The following is a 19,272-nucleotide window of genomic DNA, read 5'->3' on the forward strand; positions in this document are numbered from 1 at the left end:
GATGGATGGATGGATGGATGGATGGATGGATGGATGGATGGATGGATAGATGGATGGATGGATAGATGGATGGATGGATGACAGAGATAGAAAGATAATAGTGATAGATAATAAATATAGAGGATCTAGATAGAGATTAGATATAGATGATAGATGATAGAGATTGATGAGAAATAGAGCTAAATGTTATCTAACAGTTATATGTTTTATATATACTAGATAGATAACATATATTCCTATATACTCATACACACAACACATATATTCATACATACATATATGCCTGACACATAGCAAGTACCTTATAAATACGCTGGCTAAAGAGCCAGCCTTGGAGTCATAAATACCTGAATTCCACTCTGACCTTGGACACACACTGGTTGTGGGATCCTGGGTAGACAAGTCACTTAACCTCTCTGTCAGTGCCCCAAGGTGCCTCTAAGACTCTAAGTTAGACATAGTGTGGAAGGAGTTTTGAAACCAGGTGCTTGCCACACTGATAAAATCACAGGTCCACATTAAAAAAAAAAAGTTTCGAAAGAGAGAGTCTCAGTAATATTTTGTGCCTTAGATCTCATGCTTTTTTTCTAAACCTCCCCATCGCCTTTCAGGGGAGGTATCTGCCACATTTCACAGTCTGAACTTGGATAATTGAGTACTCTCAAGTTTGTACAGTAATTTCAACTGTGTGGACTCCTCGAGATACAAGGGAACGTCAAAAACCACATACACACGCAGAGAAAATATCTATTATCATCACCGTAATTTTCATTTGTGTATGTGTAAAATATATTTACTTCCCGGGAAAGGAAAATAACAACCTCGTAGATTTTTTATGTGACTTCACTACAACTTGAATAGCTAGGCTGACAATCAATTTGTAAAGAATGTGCTCGTAATAGACAACCGCTATCTCTAGCAGTTGTTCTGAAGCATTCCCCAGCCACAGTTTGAAAATCCCATAATAAACCAAACGCCAAGAGCCCCAAACTTGCTTCCCCCGTGTGGACGCTGCTTGGCAGGATTTACCCTGACACTTTCTGAACAGACTGCATGAAAGAGATGTCTTTCCCGTTTCTGCCGGTTATCATTCTTTTTTTCTCTCCAAGAGCCGTCTCAGAAAAGACCATAAGTTTGTGACAAAGTGAATTTGTGATCTTCTCCAATCATCTGGGCTGTTTGCAAAACTTCAGTAGGTGGCAGCGTTTTGTTGATAAATGTTTTGTTAGCCAAGTGATCTCATTTAGTGCAACTGTTGCAATATTAATAAACTGAACTTATGATCGCATTTGCCAGGACTGAAAAATATAGCCGTCCTATCCTGCGGGTGCTCTTATCTGAACTGACAACAGCATTCATTGTATTAGAGATAGTGGGTGGGGGAGGGGGAGGGGAAACTGTGTTTATATGTGTGCTATTATAAAGAAGGAAGAGGAGAAAAAAAGACAGCAGGGAAGGTGGGGGTGGGGAAGAAAACTGCTAACTGAGGGGCAAGGAACAAGAAACATAGGAAAGAAGACCTAGCTAGCACCTGCTCCTCAGCTAAGGAAGCCGGGCTGGTACCCACAAAACCCCTCAAACGGATTCAGAACAAAGCAGGCTCCAATAGCTCACTCCTGTCCTCTCTTACTCTGAGTAAGCTAGTAGATCCCTTGGGGAGGAATGGTGATAAAGTACCTCTTGGCTGAGAGGTGGTGGACTATGGGCATAGAATCAAGCATACATTTTAAGACATGACCAATGTGAGGGTCCCCTGACATATGTGTTTTGGCCCCTTGCATGGTTGCATCGTCCTTTGTGTTCCCCCAATTGGAGGAGCTCCATTGGGCTCCCATTAAGGAGATCATGGGTGCTCCCATGCATGCTTGTCCCTTTTATACCTACATTTAAGGTCCCCCACAGTCTGATTTTAAAAAAAAATTTACATATTCAAACCTAACTTTTGACAACCGACCTTTTGATATTTTTAACTTTATTTTTATTTTTTTACTATGCCCCTCTAGGAAGAGCCCTCTCCAACTCAACTTGTTCCTTTCTCACAAATACGCCTTGTGTTTTTCAACTATCCTGCCTTAGCTCAATGATTATTACTGCTACATGAGATGCTCTCCTCCATGACTGCACCCATTTTTTATGCCATACTTCAAAGAAATATAAAATCAGACTTACATTTCATGTCCGGAAAAACTCCCTTAAAATGAAAGCTATTTGAAAGTGAAATGGTTTGTTTCAGGAGGTGGTGGTAGTGGTGGTAATAGCAGTGGTGGTAGTAGTAGTAGTAGTAGTAGTAGCAGCAGCAGCAGCAGCAATAGTAATAGTAGTGTAGTAGTAGTTATTATTAATAATAATAAACATAATAACTGTACACATCAACTTGCATTCAATGTCAAAAAAACCCTCCCAAATAAGATCTCTTTGAAAGTAGAATGAGCTACTTCTGGAAGTAATATTAATTACAATTGTTATTATAATAATAAGTGGCATTTATATAGTTTTTAAAGTCTGCAAAGTATTTCACTTACATTATCAATCAATCAACAAACATTTATTTACAGCATATATTATTTGCCAGGCATTGTGCTAAGTGCCGGGGACACGAGTACAAAAAAAAAAAAAGGAAAAGAAAAGAAACAAATCCCTACCTACTCTCAAAGAGCTTCAATTCTAATGAGGTAGACAATAAGTACGTATAGAAGTATATCCAGTGAATAAATACAAAATAGCTAAATAGAGGGTAGCTAGGTGGCGCCATAGTTCACACTGTGCTGGTCCTGGTGTCAGGAAGGTTCATCTTCCTGAGTTCAAATCTGGCCTCAGAAACTTACTAGCTGTGTGACAAGTCATTTAACCCCATTTGCCTCAGTTCCCTCATCTGTAAAATGAGCTGGAGAAGGAAATTGGCAAACCACTCCAGTATCTTTGCCAAGAAAACCCCAAATGGGGTTAGAAAGAGTCATACAACTGAGCCAACTGAACAACAATGATGCCTTTGATCCGCTATACCCCATATGAAGATTCTAGAAGCTTAACACAGGTGGGGTTGGTTGAATGAATCTCAGTTCTCTAAGATCTGTTTCAGCTTCAGCAGTCTTTAAGTCAGCATTTAGGGCAGTTTAGCTATTTTCCCATGATTCGTCACCATCTATAGTCCTCTAGCTTAGTGGCCGGGGGCAACTAGGTGAGGCAGCACACAGAGCATTGGCCTTGGAATTAGGAAGACTCATCTTCTGAGTTCAAATATGGCCTCAGATATCTACTAGCTGTGTGACCCTGGGCAAGTCACTTAACCCTGTTTGTCTCAGTTCCTCATCTGTAAAATGAGGTAAAGAGAGAAATGGCAAATCACTCTAGTATAGTCACAAAGAAAACCCCAAAATGGGGAGACAAAGAGATGGACACTACTGAAATGACCAAACAAAATTAGAAACCTGAAAGTCCCAGGTCATCCACTACATCCCAGGCCATCGCCAGTCAACTTTTGTCTTGCCACTGGACTTGGATGACTCTGGAAGAGAGAGTGAGACTGAGGATTTTATGAAACTCTGCTTCACTTTTAAATCCAATTCACTTCACGTATAAGCCAAGACATCACCCCATGATGTCATTGGTCCTCTTCAAAAATCAAAGGACAACAACAACTCTCCTCTAAGAGGACCCACATTACCACTACAAATGCCTTTAGTTCTGGAGCCCATTTACCTAGCCTGTTGCCTCTTACCTAATGCGAGGCATTTAGCAAATACCAATTCATTAGGTCAGAGTGAGTTGAATCTTACTAGCCCCTCCCCACATTCTACAAATAGATATATTGAGTCATGTTAACTGACTGCCCAAGGTCACATAGCCTCCTCATTAAGGACAAATCCTTATTGAGCTCTCACTGTGAGATCAGCAATTCTCTGCACTATGGAGATTTTATAAAACATGGAGAAGATGAAAGCAGGGTTGGATTTGAACAATACAGCAGCTAGGACCTAACAGTTACTAATTTCATGACCATAGAAAATTCACTTAACTATCTGAACCTGATTCTTTATCCATAAAATATGGACAATATTGCCTATGGCACCTACTTCATAAGGTTTTTGTGAGGTTCAAGTGAGACAGTTTAAAGAAAATACTTTGCAAACTTTCAAGTGCCATATAAATATAAGAAATAATTTTTGATGATTGATGATGATAAGGGTAGATAAGACAGATGCTGGGAAAGTTCTCTGGGTGGGGTGGGAGGAGCACACTTCTGTCCAGGGCTACAATTCAAACTTTTGTAATCTTTCTCAACATTATCCCCACCTTCCCCACTGAACTATAAGGAAATGATCGAATTGGAAATCAAACCTGACTCAGGATTAGCTTTGCCTTTAGACAACTAAGAATTCTGCTAAACTAGGGCAACAATAAAATGGAAAGAGTACTAGATTCAGTGTTAGAGGAAGTGAGTTTGATGAGGATGGACTCTGGACCCCATAAAGGAAAATCCCTGGACTTTCCCACATGGCCAAATCTCTGTTCCCCTGAGGCTATAATCCTATCAACTGGTCTTTCATTATTGCCTATGTCCAGTCTCCTAATTCTGTTACCTAGCCTTCCACTGTTTACTACCTCCAGATTGCCAGGCCACTTCCCACCTTTAATCCTATCTAGACTCCATTATACCTTGGCCACATGGTCCAGGTCCCAGGAGTTTCTGTTTGCCCTGGTTTATTGACCACTCCCATCTAGATCTTCCTTAGACCCCTCCTCCAGTCACCCCAAACTACTTGGCCACTCCTAGATCCCTCCCACAGTATCTTCTGTATATAAGGTCTATCTTGTGTCCATTAAGGTGCTCAGATTCTTAAAATCTAGACAAAGGCTCAGATTTTTACAAGCTATCCAATAGCTCACAGATGTTCAGATTTCTTAAGAGTCTGGCTAATATGGTGGATCTTTAATAAACCTTGTCTCTGACTGAAAGAAGGGTTGGGTCAGATTCCTTCGGGCAGGACCCACATGTCATGATTCTGGGGTCCCTGCACTCCTAACCTCTAAAACTCAACAGATTCATATTCAGGTTTTGCTGTTTCTTCCTTGTCTGTCTTTGGGTAAGACACTTAATCTCTCTGAGGTCTCAGTTTGCTCATCTATAAAATTAAGATTGTTAGACTAAATGACCTTTGAGGTCCCTTCCATCTCTAACTCCATGATTTTATGAAAATGTTGCAGTCATTGAAGCATTTCCATTTATAAACCTGCCTAAAATTATTTGAGAGACATCAGTCATAGAGTTGGAAGGTGTATCAGAGGTCATTTAGTGCTAACAACTTCACTCCACACTCTTCCCTCTGAATTATAGGGTTAAGAGAAGGCCAGGAGTGGTGAAGTTTGGCTAACCAGTAGAAGGTGAGCTAAAGAGCAGGTGTGTTAATGGAAGGGATGAGATTTGGTGAGACAACAAAGGCAAGGTTGAAAATCAATGATTGGTAGAATGAGAGGAGATGGGACATAATTCTGGGCCAGCTGAAACTTGAATGGGCTTAAGGGGACAAAATTGTAAATAGATTGGAGAGTTTCCAATAATAATAGCAATGATAATAATAATGACCATAACAACAATAATAGTTAACATTTATGTAGTACCTGCTATGTGCCATACACAATGCTAAGCTTTTTATAAATACTATCTCTTTTGATCCTCCCAACAACTCTGTGAGATAGGTGCATTTTGCAGATGGGGAAACAGAGGTGGAGAGAGGTTAAGTGACTTGCCTAAAGTTACACAGCTAGTAAGTGCCTGAGGCTGGACTTGAACTTTTGTCTTCCTGGCTCCAGGCCCAACACTCCATCTGCTGCATCTCAACTGCCTTATGACTCTATGACTGGCTTGGATTTACTTGTTCTATGAAGATGAAAAGCAATCAGGGGACCCTGCCAGTGACAAAACATTAAATAGAAAAGCACCAGTCTTCAGAGTTCCAATATGCACAGCAGTGTGAGTTGACACTATATACGGCAGAAAGGATTAGGTTCAAAGGTCCAGAGTCTTCATCCAATGACTTGCCCCACTGGACTTATGAGGTGAATAGAAGTTGCTAATTATTGTATGATTCACATTCCTTTGCCTATTCACAGGAGTGACCATGGAGCACTAAATAAATTTACCAGTGTCTTTCTTTGAATTGCTTAGCCCAGATCTATCAGAAGTTACCTAGGGAATGCTACAGAAATGCAAAAGAGAGGTATATTTTTATTGTGAATTATTTATTGCTTTTATTTATTAAATGCCAAGAGTAAAACAATGGTATATAGAGTAGGGCATGATTTGTTTCAAAGGGGTATAACTCTAGGATGCAACTACTACATGAAGTCCTTGAGAGTGTCCTTGTACCATTTCTTCAAAGAACCTCCCTCTGAGTGCTTCCCTTGTGCAAGTTCTCTGTAAAAGTCTTTTAGGTAAACATATGTTTGGCATTCAGGCTACATGGCCAGCCCATCAGAGTTGCATTCTCTGTGGTAGAGTTTGAATGCTTGGCAGTTCAGCTTGAGAGAGGACCTCAGTGTCTGATACCTTATTTTGCCAGATGACCTTCAGAATCTTCCTAAGACAATTCAAATGGAAGTGATTCAGTTTCCTGGCATGGCACTGGTATACTGTCCAGGTTTCACAGGCTTACAACAATGAGGTCAGCACAACAGTTCTGTAGACCTTCAGTTTGGTATGAAGTCTAATACCTCTTCTCTCTTACACTTTCTTTCAGATCCTCCCAAATGCTAAGCTGGCTCTGGCAAAGCATATACCAACCTCATCATCCATGTGGACATCCCTGGAAAGTATGCTGCCAAAGTGAGTGAACTTACCCACAATATTAGAAATTTCTCCATTTGCTATAACCCAAAAGCTTCCACGTATGGATGGTGCGGTGCTGGTTGGTGGAGGACCTCTGTTTTTTGGTCTTATTCTCAGGCCAGAACTCACATGTCAGATCAATTGTGAGACGTGGGAGATGTAGGCACAGAACCACCTGGCATGGCCCACATCAAAGAAGGCATGGCTCTATGAGCAAAGCAAATTCACAATAGCACAAAGGAAACATGAAACGAGCAAATCAAGAGACATCTCCATCCCAAATTTCAAACAGACTATTTGTGCCCGACTTGTGATAGAGCCTTCTGAGCTTGTATTGGTCTGATCAGCCACGGTCAAACACACTGTACTTTGACCCCAACATTGTGCTGTCATTGGTCCTCTTTGAGGACAAGCAACAGGAAGTCCAGTGAAACAGCCAATCAAGAGAAGATACAGGGTTTGCCAGAGTTCCGGCACTGAGAGCTGATTTTTATTGGATAAATCCACAATAATCCATACTCATCCCTGGAGAATGAGTTAGCATCCAAAGAGAGGCATAGCTAAAAGGAAGAACCATAGAGTGTTTATAGCACTTTTCTGCTCTGTGGGGTGGAGGTTCATAACCATTAGCATGTGCATGGAATTTCCCAATGCCAAATACTCTTTGCTGAATATCACATAGAAGGAGAATTGAGGAGTCCAAAAAAAACAAAAACAAAACCTCAGCTACTGTCTATTTCAACCCATCAAATCAGGTTAAAGCCTAGCAGCACTATCTGGTGATTAAATAGTCAACTGTCTACTTGAAGCATGAATTGTCTCTACGATATCCCTGACAAGAGGTCATTCTGCCTTGCTTGAAGACCTCCAAGAATAGGGGAACTCACTACTACTTGAGACAACCCACTCCACATTTTGAAAAGCTATAATTGTTAAAGATTTTCCTCCTAAGCCAAAAACCTGCCTTCCTGAAGTTTCCATGCAATGCTCTTAGTTCTGCCCTCTGGGACTGAGGTAAACTAGTCTTTGATGACACTTTCAGTGTTAGAAAATGGTGATCATCTCTTCCCCAGGAGAATCAAGGAAGTTACATAGGAGTTACAGTCCAGAAAAGTCCTGGACACCTAATACTTACTATGAAAACATCAAAAGTTTGCTTCAGAGACTAGAAAATGGAGCTTGACACTAGTATTGTCATGCTACTGCCAAATCTTGAGCCATTGAGTTTGTTTAACAACTAGTTACTTCTTTCTTCCTGCACCTATTCTGTGATGGCTGATGCTGTCTAATGGCTTAACATTGAGAAAAGAAGAGAACATCATCTCTTAGAAAATGGATAATCACATCACTGGGATGACATGAATTTACTACATAATTATGGAAGGCATTGCAGTAGTGTTTTCATGATTTTCTCCATAATTGCCACACACCCCAACACCCCATATCGTTAGGTACTCTGGAGTTCCCCTGTTATTATGGGGAAATTACAGTGTTCATATTCTGGACAGTGTGCACTTAGTTTGTGTGACCCTTCTATTTTTCATACTTAACAATACAGAGCTAGATGGAAGACCTAAAATTCAGGTTGCCAAACTAACTCTAATGAGGGCTAGACACATAAAGAAAAATTATGCTTAATTTTAGGATGTAGACTAATAGTTTCTTCCATCACTGCCTTGCAGCTATTAAAAGTTTCTTTTTTAAAAAATAAGTTATGAATTTGGATATTTCTACTATTTTTTACAATTATCTCAATTAGTCTTAGCACCAAGATTCCCAAGTATTGTTGTCAACTTTGGTACTTACTATTCTTTGAATGGGTGTTACCTCACTCAACCTGAGAAGAACCTGAAAAGACCTTAGCTTAAAAGGGCCAAGGTCTTCCACTGCATTCTGGGCTATCTCCACTCATCCTGATGAATATCCGGCCACTAGACCCAGATGGCTCTAGAGGAGAAAGGCTGGTGACCCTACACAGCCCTCCCTCCCTCAAATCAAAGTCAATTGCAAGTCATGTCATCATCTCCCTGATGTCATGGTCCTCCTTGAGAACAAAGGACAAACACAACTTACTGGTTATATGACTTCTAACAAATCACTAACCCTTATCTCTCTGACATTGTTTCTTCATCTGTAAAGTGGTAATAATTATATCTGAATTACTTCCCCATGCTTAGAATGCTCTCCCTCTTGGCTTCCTTGGCTTCCTACGGGATGAAGCTCAAATCTCACCTTCTATAATAAGTCTTTCCCCATCTCTCGCAGAACTGGTGCTTCCTTCTGAGATTCTCTCTCTATCTCTCTCTCCCTCTCTCTCTCTCTCTCTCTCTCTCTCTCTCTCTCTCTCTCTCTCCCTGTCTCTCCTTTCTCTCTGTCTCTGTCTCTGTTTTTTTAGGTACAAAATTTTTTGCATGTTGACTCCCCTTTAAAGTGTCATGGATTGAGGTCAGGGATTGTGTTTTTGCCTTTCTTGGTATCCTCAGCAATTAGTACATTGCCTGAAACATAGTAAATGCTTAAATGCTTGTTGACTGATTAAAAAGTTTTGGGGAGGAGTGTGCTTTATATAACAATAAGTAATATATCATTGTGAATGATTATTACTAAATGCCATTTAATTAAAATGCTAAAATGCAAATTAGAAACAAATAAAATTAAAATTAACAATAATTAAAGCTTTTAATCATCATCATGGGAATAAATCAGGCTAGGATGAAATGATATTGATATTATAACTGTATTCATGAGTTGAATATTAGTTACAAACAGCATGAGATAGTCTATACACCTTTGCCCATTCATAAGAATGACAATGAGTTTTGATATAATATGACAAAAAAGATAAGGATCTAAGGTCCTAACCAGTTCTAGTATTCTATGATTTCATGATTCTATAGCCTTTGTCATTGGCTGTGCTTGGAGTTGATGTTCAATCATAAAAACCACCTTGGCTAAAAGAAAACCTAATCTGTGTCCTAAATAAGTCTCTTATCAACAATGAAACAAATGGGGACAGGATAAGAAGCCAACCAGACTTTCCAAAATCCCTCCCAGTGAAATGACAAAGTTGAGCCTGCTAATAAAGTAATAAATTTTTTTTGAAATTGTGAAGCACTTGTTGTCATTATTCAATCATGTCCAACTCTCCATGACCTCATTTTGGCTTTTCTTGGCAAAGATACTGGTTTGCCATTTCCTCCTCCAGCTCATTTTACAGATGAGGAAACTGAGGCAAAAAAATGGTAAGTGACTTGCCCAGGGTCACACAGCTAGGAAGTGTCTGAGGCCAGATTTGAACTCAGGAAGATGAGTCTTCCTGACTTCAGTCCCAGCACTCTATCCACTGCACCACCTAGCTGCCCTCATGAAACACTTACTTTGTACATAACATAGTTAAGTCTCCTGCCTCTCTCCCTTGGGGTGCCTTTCTGCTTTAGTTAAGCTGCTTTGACCGTCCTGTCCATGGGAACTGGCTGGCAGTGAGTGGGAACGGCCACTAATGAGACAAAGAGGTGACACCAGATAGCAAGTGCTATGGTATTAAGATTGAGAGGCAGACCTAGGTTCTAGTCCTGGCCAACCTGCTAACTAACAATGTCATCTTAAGCAAGTTACTCAAACACCTCTAGGTCTCAGTTTCCATATCTATAAAATAGGGAGGCTTGATTGATAAATTTTAAGACACCTTTAAGTATATGAGTCTGCTGCGGCGTCAGATATATAATGAACTCAAATGTTAGTAGATGTTTTAAAGAGAGAAGTGGTGTAGTGGGGTGGAAAGAACACTAGATTCAGAGTTAAACAACACAGGTTCAAAATCCTGCTTGTGACCCTAGGCAAGTCACTTAACCTTTGTGGGCTATGGTCACTTACAACTCTAAATTTATGATCAAATCTATGATGTCATTAAAGGCTTTTGGGGACTGGTGACAGAGGAATGTGCATGGCAGTGCACATAGAAGTAGGACTTTCCCTTGAAAAACTGTGAACATCAACACCCCTTCTCCTTTCTTATGAGTACCCCACCCAGGACCCTGAGGCCCTTAATTTGAGGTTAATACTAAAGCTGCTACATTATAAACCATCTGAAAAGCTAATTCACTGAAGTGTTAATAGCTAAGAATATTCATACATATTATCTTGAATTTAACATAAGACAGTGCATTAACCCAAAGGAATCTATTAGTTTAAGGGAAGAAGGATGTTTCTTGCTGCCCCTTAAATCACACCACATTGGATTCTTCCTAGTCTGTTTTCACATACTGGTTGTGTGTGTGTGTGTGTGTGTGTGTGTGTGTGTGTGTGTGTATGAGAGAGAGAGAGAGAGAGAGAGAGAGAGAGAGAGAGAGGCATGTTTGAAGAATGAAAAATTCAGAGATCATTAATTGTGACTTATCTAAGACAAAAGGGACAATCTTTGAATATAAAAATCCTCAAGAAGAAGACTTTACTGAGAATAGACATAGAGAAAGAAAGAGAAGGCAGGAAAGACTAGAGGGTGAGGGAAGAGGTAAGAGATAAGACAACTACAGAGATTAAAAAAGAAATAGCACCGTTGTTTGGTGTAATCATTCTATCATTAACAACTGAACAAATAACCTATGCATCCTGTGGCATGTTAAATGATGAATTTAGAAGACTGTAAATATGAGAAAAATGAGACTACTTGACCCTAACAGTTGGTACACACACGCAGGTGGCAGTTGGCATGTATACACTCAGCCCACACACAGAGAAAGACACTCATTCACAACATTCCCCTTCTCTTACTTAGCCAATAAATATTGATTCTGACCTGGTGGTTATTCATTCCATTAATATCTTCTTTTTTTTCCAAGATTTCTTAAGACTATAAACAGCTAATTTATAGATTCCTAGGCTGACCTAAAAATGCAGATTTTCCAACAGCTATTTATAATTGTGATTACAAACAAGGAAAAAATAATTTGGATTTCCCCCAGTTTGGCAGGAGTTACTTCTGTAAAGACCTTCTTCAATGCCATGGTACTTAGGTCTTTGAGTTCTCCAAGTTCATACCAGACAGCAGATATGAGCTCTGGTAGAGTATATTAAATTGAAAGGTTTCCAGCATTGGCTGGCAAAATACTGGGAAGCCAAAAGCAGAACAGTGAACACTTTCTTCTCTTTATGGTAATTTTGTCCTTCAAAAAGTAGATGAATCCACAAGGGGAAATTCCATTTTGATTCTGATTCTCACCAACAAGGAGGGATTGGTTGCTGGGTTGGAAATGAAGGGAGCATTGGAGGGAAGTGACCACTCCATCCTAGAATATGTGATAGACAAAGACAGTAAAACTAGACGTGGTCTGAGCCACATCAAAGATTTTAGTAGAGCAGATTTCAAATTTCAAAGGATTTGAAGAAAGGATAGATAGAACCAATGGTGGAACTTTCTACACAGAGAATGGGAAGCTTTCAAGAATGCCAGTTTGGGAAGGGATGAGGGACAAGAATTTATTAAGTACCTACTATGTGCTAGGCACTGTGCTAAGCACTTTACAACTATCTCATAAGAACTCTATGGAGTAGGCGCTATTCTTCTTCTTATTTTTACAGATGAAGAAAATGAGGCAGTCAGAGGTTAAGTGATTGCCCAGGGTCACAAGCCAGTAAATGTCTGAGGCCATATTTGAAGTGGAGTTTTCCTGACTTCAGTTCCCCCATCTATCTGATAAGTCACCTAGCTGCCTCCTAAAGACACAGAATGAAACAATTCTGATGAAAAGGAAAAAGTGGGAAGTTGCCTAAATGGATCTGTGGATACACAAGGAGCTTGTCCATCAATTTTGATTATAAAAAGGAAATAGATGTTAGATATGGCTATGATTGAAGCATGAACAAGTCATAGAGGAGTATGGTGTGGTTCTATAAAGACATTGACATGAATGCTATAAATTTTGGAATGTGGGGAGGCTGCTGAGGCAAAATAAGGAAAACAAAAAGGAATTTAATGCCATGTTGGGCACAAAAGAAGGATCTCAGAAGAGATAGGACCTCAGCTGCAAAAGAAGAGACTGTGACAATTAATGATAGAGAGAAGGGTGATCTTTTGAATTCTTACTTTGCTTCTGCTTTCTCTGTAAAGGAGTATTGGAAATGGAACTGACAAAACAAGACGATTGGTAGGAAATTGATATGAAGTATGAGATAGTAAGAAAATACACAAATGACCTTCGTGAATTCAAGCCTCAGAGTTATAGGCCTCAAATGTCATTTAATGTTACCACCTCATCTTATAGGTAAGGAAGGCGGCCCAATGAAGTTATGTAAAGTCATCAGATCCAGATAAACTACCTCCTCAAGTATTGAAAGAACTGGCAAATATATCTACTAAATCACTGTCAATGATCTTTGAAAGATTGTGGAGATTGGGAAAGCAGAGAAAAAGATCATTTCCTAATTTTCAAAAAAGGGAAGAAAATGTCTAGTAACTATAGGCCAATCAGGATGACTTTGATTCTCAACAAAATTCTACATTATTTTAGTTTTTTAATCTTTAAATATATTTTATTGGTATATTTTCTTACATGATCATAGTTTTCCTGGTATCTCTCCCCCTGTCCTTCTCAGAGATCCATCCTATGTAACAATTACATAATTGTAATTATGTATGTAATGTAAAAATTATGTATGTAATGTAAAAATTACATAATTTAAAAGACTTTAGGGGAAAAAAAGTCAGCATAAACTCATTAGTACTTAAAAAGAGTCTGAAGGTATGTGCAATGAGCAACATTTGGGGTCCTCCCACCTCTTCAAGGGAGTGGGACAGGAGTGACTTCTCCTTTGTCTTCTTTCAAGCCATGCTTATTCTCTATAATTTGCCAACATTCACTTTTGATTTTTTTTGGCAATTCTTTCCATTTACATTGTCTCTCCCACATATTATTAAAAAGGTGATTTACAAACATCTAATAAACAAAATAGTGGTCACAAATAGCCAGCATAACTTCATCTAAAAATAGGCCATGCCAAACAAACCTTGGTAAAGCAAGGGAATTCTACAGATATATATATTATATATATATATGTATATATAATATATATATAATATAAAATATACATTATATATATTATATATATATATTTAACCTAGATTTTAGCAAAGAATTTGACAAATTCTTTCCAGTAGTAACCCTCAGGTAATATTAGGCTCCTGTCTCTGAGGCAGATTTCTAAAAGATACCCCAATGATTCTGCATTTGGAAGTTTAGTTATGAATTGGCTTGTGCTTTTTGCCCTCAAATTAATGAGTGAAATCTCTAATAATGAAATGAGGGTTAATATCTCAGCTCTTTGCTAAGAAAGGTCACTCTCCCTGTGGGGCTCTCAGAGCTGTCACACATCCTCATGTTATAAACAAATGGACAATGGACATCATAAAGAGTCAACTACAGATGCTCATGAGAAGAAATATTCAATCCATAAAATATATTCATTAACAGCATAAAAACCCCACACACAATTAAGTAGAAGTGAAGTGAGAGAAGCCCAAGGACCACTATTACTTGAGTCTATTTTTCTTTTAGTCCTCCAGCTACTAGAATGAGCGACCAAGATAAAACAGTCACACACTTCTCCACTTGTCTGTCTAGAGGTCATCTCTCATGGTCTTTGAGAGAGAACCGCAGGTGTCCTAGCCACTTGCTGCCTTTGCTGCACCACTGCGATGAGATGCCTGCTACCTGTCCTTTCTCTCTTCATTCTCTCTTGAGAGCTCTTAGAACTCCTGCTCTACATGAAAAACTGACACCTTCTAGTCCTGCCCCTGTGATAGCTTCCTTTCTTCCCATACTGGGAAGAACTCTAACTCCCAGGGTCTTTGTTATCAGCCAAGCCTCACCAGCATTTGTTATACTCTTCTTGTGTCATAGATAGAAAGATGTGGGCTAAAATGAGTTGCCATTAATGGTTTGATATCAAATTGAAGGAAGGTCTCTGGTGAGTTTCTGATGGATTTCTGTTTAGCTCTGTGCAGTTTAACATTTTTTATCAGTGACTTTCATAAAGGTAGAGATAATGTGGGTATCGAATTTGCAAATGACACGAAGTTGGGAAGGAGAGGAAAAACATTTGGAAGACAGTTGGAATTCAAAAGAGACCATAAGAAATTAGAATGTTGAACCAAATTTAATGGGAATAAAAATTAAATTATGAAATGGTAGAGATGCATTTCATTGCTGAGTATTGCTTGCAAAAGTGTGTTCATTCCCTATAATCCCCTCAAGAAGTATGCCCTCAATCGTGTAGAGATGATTCTCAAAAAATTTTGAATAGGTTGGAAAACTAGGCACAAATGTTCTCAATTTCACCTTTTCCTGGTTTTAATAAGTTCTGTGATTTTCTTCCCAGCTTTGATATCTTTCTCTCCTTAAGTTACCCTGTGATCCAATCTCTCAACACCCTCACAATTGAATTTGGCTTGACTATCCATATAGGAGAGACCAAGTAGATGTACAACACCTATAGTTAAGATTATGACATGTATTTAGAGAGACACCCTATAGAATCAACCCATTAGTATGTATATTTGGGACAGAGATACAACATATAAACAATGTTAGACCCAAAATTGAATAGAAAGAAGAGAATAGGAGAAGATCCCATTAGGAAACTGTGAGGCTCTATTAATGCTCTCAAGCTTCTTCCAGAAACCAAGTCTCTTTCTTTTAATACCAATAATCTACTAACATTACTGTATAACAGCAAAATAGAACAACATCCAAATACAATGATATCCAAAGAACTGAAAATGGAATTCACACAGATTTCAATGTAAAGGTACATGGCAAGTGTGAGCAGGTTGCAACATACTAGTAATAATGAACTTTGAAGAATAGGATTTAAAATGTCATGAAACTGTATAATATGAAGAGAAGATGGGAAGAGTTGCTCTACCTTTGCAATAATTTAGTTGGTGCATCAGTAAACATTTATCAAGTGCCTAGTATCTGCCAAACATCATGCTAAGCACTGAGGATACAAAGACAGGCAAAAAACAAGCCTTGCTTTCAAGAGGGATTGGGAAAGGCTGCTTGTAAATGTGGGATTTCAGCTGTGACTTGAAGGAATTCAGAGAAGTCAGGAGGAGGAGGTGAGGAAGGAGAGCATGCCAGGTATGGCAACCAGCCAGCAAAAATTCCCAGAGGTGGGAGAGGAAGTGTCTTGTTCAAGAACAGCAAAGAAGCCAGTATCACTGGATTGGAGTGTACAGGGTGGTAGGGGTGCAATGTGTAAGGAGACTGGAAATGTTGGGGAGTAGGTTATAAAAGGCTTAGAACTTAAAGCAATGCATATTCACTGTGTCTTGGATGACTGCACTATATGCATATGCTTTAATCTTCTTTATTACCTTATTAATGGCAAAATAGTCACAACTCCAGTCAAATTTAACACTGGAGACTAAGCTTAAGCCGTTTTAGAGGTCGCTTCCATAAGACAATGTAGTCAAAGGTCAGAATGAATTGTATCAAATGAACATGGAAAGGCACTCCGGACACACATTCAACTGGCCAGCAATTCCACTCTCATCTGAGACATTAGACATCATTGTAGAAAACCAGCACTGCTCTAAGTCCTCAAAATGAGCAAGGAAGTGCTTCCATTTTGATATTCAAGTTCTATTGTACCAAGGCTGCTTATTTATACAAAAGCTGCTACTAAAACCTAGAGGTGGGCTGTGTTCCATGGGATGAATAATGTTGCTATATGATGGAGAGGAAGCTTCATATAAAGCACCAAGCTATCCTCACTGATGGAGGAACACAAGCCATTGATTTCCTCTATTTGCAAGGTAGAGAGAGAATAAGGAAGACCTTCAGGATCCTGGATGGATTTCCCATGGCATACTTATAACAAGAAGCATGTAGAATGGGCAGGCAAGGATGAACTGTGTGACCTGCACTATTAAAGGAAATAGCCAAGTTCATGAGATCACAGACCCATTTGAGTATAAAAGTTAAAATCATACTAGGGTTAAAAAATCAACTTAGTGTAAAATGATGCGGACATGAATATACAGCAGTTTCTCTTAAAAAAAAAAGATTTGTGGGGGAGGGTTTGAATGTACTGCAAACTAAGAGAACCGATAACATGATATGTTAATGAGAAATCTAATGAAATCTCGTACTACATTAAGAGAAGTGAAATATTCAGGACAAGGTGGTAATAGTCCAATTATACTCTACCCTGGCCGGACCACATCTATAGAACTGGCTTCTCCTCTCGTGCTACATTTTAGGAAGGTTATTGTAAAGCTAGAGAGAATCTAGAGAAAGGAAACCGGGAAAGTAAAAGACCTTGAGTTCATGCTGTGTGAGAATAAGTTGAAAAAATAGGAGATACTAGCCAGGGAAAGAGAAGATGGGCAAGTAGTATAAAGGGGAGGTGGTGGTGTATATGGGACATTAGTTCACATGTCTGAAGGTCAGTTACATGGAAGAGTAACACAGAAAAAATTAGTCTGCCCGGACCCTAAAAATAGAGCTATGAGGAATGGTTTGAAGTTAAAAAGACACAAATTTAAGGTTGAGGTCAGGAAAAATTTCCTAACAATTAGAGTCGTCCCAAAGTGGAATAGGCTGCCTTTAAATAAGGTAGATACCTTCATACCTGATGTCTTATAGCAAAGGCTAGATGAGTATTTGCTATGGGGTATTGCCAGGGGTAGTTCTTGACCAGATAAGAGTGAGATCAGATAGCCTCTGGGCTCCCTTTCTGAGATTCTGTAATTGTATGACTGCATCTCTGTTCTTATATGAATGCTTTAGGTAAATTTGGGGAGATTCATCACTGCAAGATTGAACCCCACAGCCCCATAGTGAATTTTTTTTTGGTCACAGCAATTCATGACATTATTTACAAAGGTTTGGAGGGGTTGTGTTCTATGTCAGTGATGGAAGAATCAACACCCTTGAAATCACAGATCCAATTTCTGCAATAGTCTACAGAATATCAAATATAAAAGAATAATAGGACCATGATTTGTCCTTGGATCATTTCCATCTGAATGCTATCATATAAAATGAAAAAATGTCTTTTTTCTTTAATAATAAAAATTATTAGTTGTGAATCATAAGAAGTAATTTCATTCCTACATTCAGATCAAATGAAATAAGAATAGAAGTTCAATAGTTACTTAAATCTGAAGACAGAATAACTGAAGAACCTGAATACATTGAAAATTTCCATTTATCACAAACTCCAGAAGTTCTGTCTAATAATGAAATTGATTGCAAAAGTAATGGCGGTCTCAAATGATCTTCAAGAGGGGAGAGGCATATTTAGACCGGAATTAAAAAAAAAATCCTTTTCTGAGTTTGATAGTATATATTCAACTAGCTGACTAACTATACCAAAGCAGAGTAATTTTAAAAATATGTTGTTGGCTATAATCATCACGAATGAATGCATTCCATGACAATATTTTTTCAGAGAATATAAAATCATTTTAGGGCCTGCCTACCACAGTATACAACATTTGCTATGACAAAAACCACAAGAGGAAAGGCAGGAATACTCCTTAAGGGTATTCCTACTTTAAGAATAATATTAAGGAATACTCTTTAAGACAGGTATCAAATATTCCCTGGCACCAGCAGCTTGAAAAGTCTAATCTTGGGTTACTTTTACCATCATCCTATCTGATCTCACCTATTTTAATAGAAAGCATTTCATATTTATTACCAAATGATGAGCAATTCATCCAAATGTAGGCCAACTACATATTACATGTTCAATAAAAAGTATTCACAACTTGTATCATTCAAATAGTCTATAAACATGTGAAAATTATATATCCCCTAAAGACCAATAGGGATTTGCAAAAAAGTCCCAGGAGTGTAAAGAATAACTCATTATCAATGGTTATCATCATCAATAATTATTGAATGAGCCACTCAAAGCACTATATGATTAGAACTGTCATTATTGATTATTGCAAAGCATTTGATTCAATTCTGCATTCATGGATTAGTCATGTACTACAAATGAACTGCAAATGAACACCTGCAGAATAAAGCTGAAATGTTCAGAAATATCTGAACACAGAAATATCTGAAACACAGTAGTTCAAATCTAACCTCAGACACTTACTAACTGTGTGACCCTGGGCAAGTCACTTAACCCTGTAAAATGAAATGGCAAACCACTCCAATATCTTCATAAAAAAAAAAAAAACCCAAATGGGGTCACCAAGAGTCAGATACAACTCAAACGACTGAAAAACAACAACAAAAGCACACAATATAAAACCTGAATGTCACATCATCCAATTAAAAAAAAAATCATGAAATGGAATCAAAACAAAAGTGAGAAATTATTGGTATGATTAATCAAAAAGTATAGTTAAAAAAAAACCACAAAAGTTTAAGTCATTTTGAGAGGTCAAGACAATGCAAAGAGCAAAACAAATAATTCAATAGGGA

Source organism: Vombatus ursinus, unplaced genomic scaffold, assembly GCF_900497805.2.
Source record: "Vombatus ursinus unplaced genomic scaffold, bare-nosed wombat genome assembly UNPS02015175.1, whole genome shotgun sequence".
NCBI classification, from domain to species: domain Eukaryota; kingdom Metazoa; phylum Chordata; class Mammalia; order Diprotodontia; family Vombatidae; genus Vombatus; species Vombatus ursinus.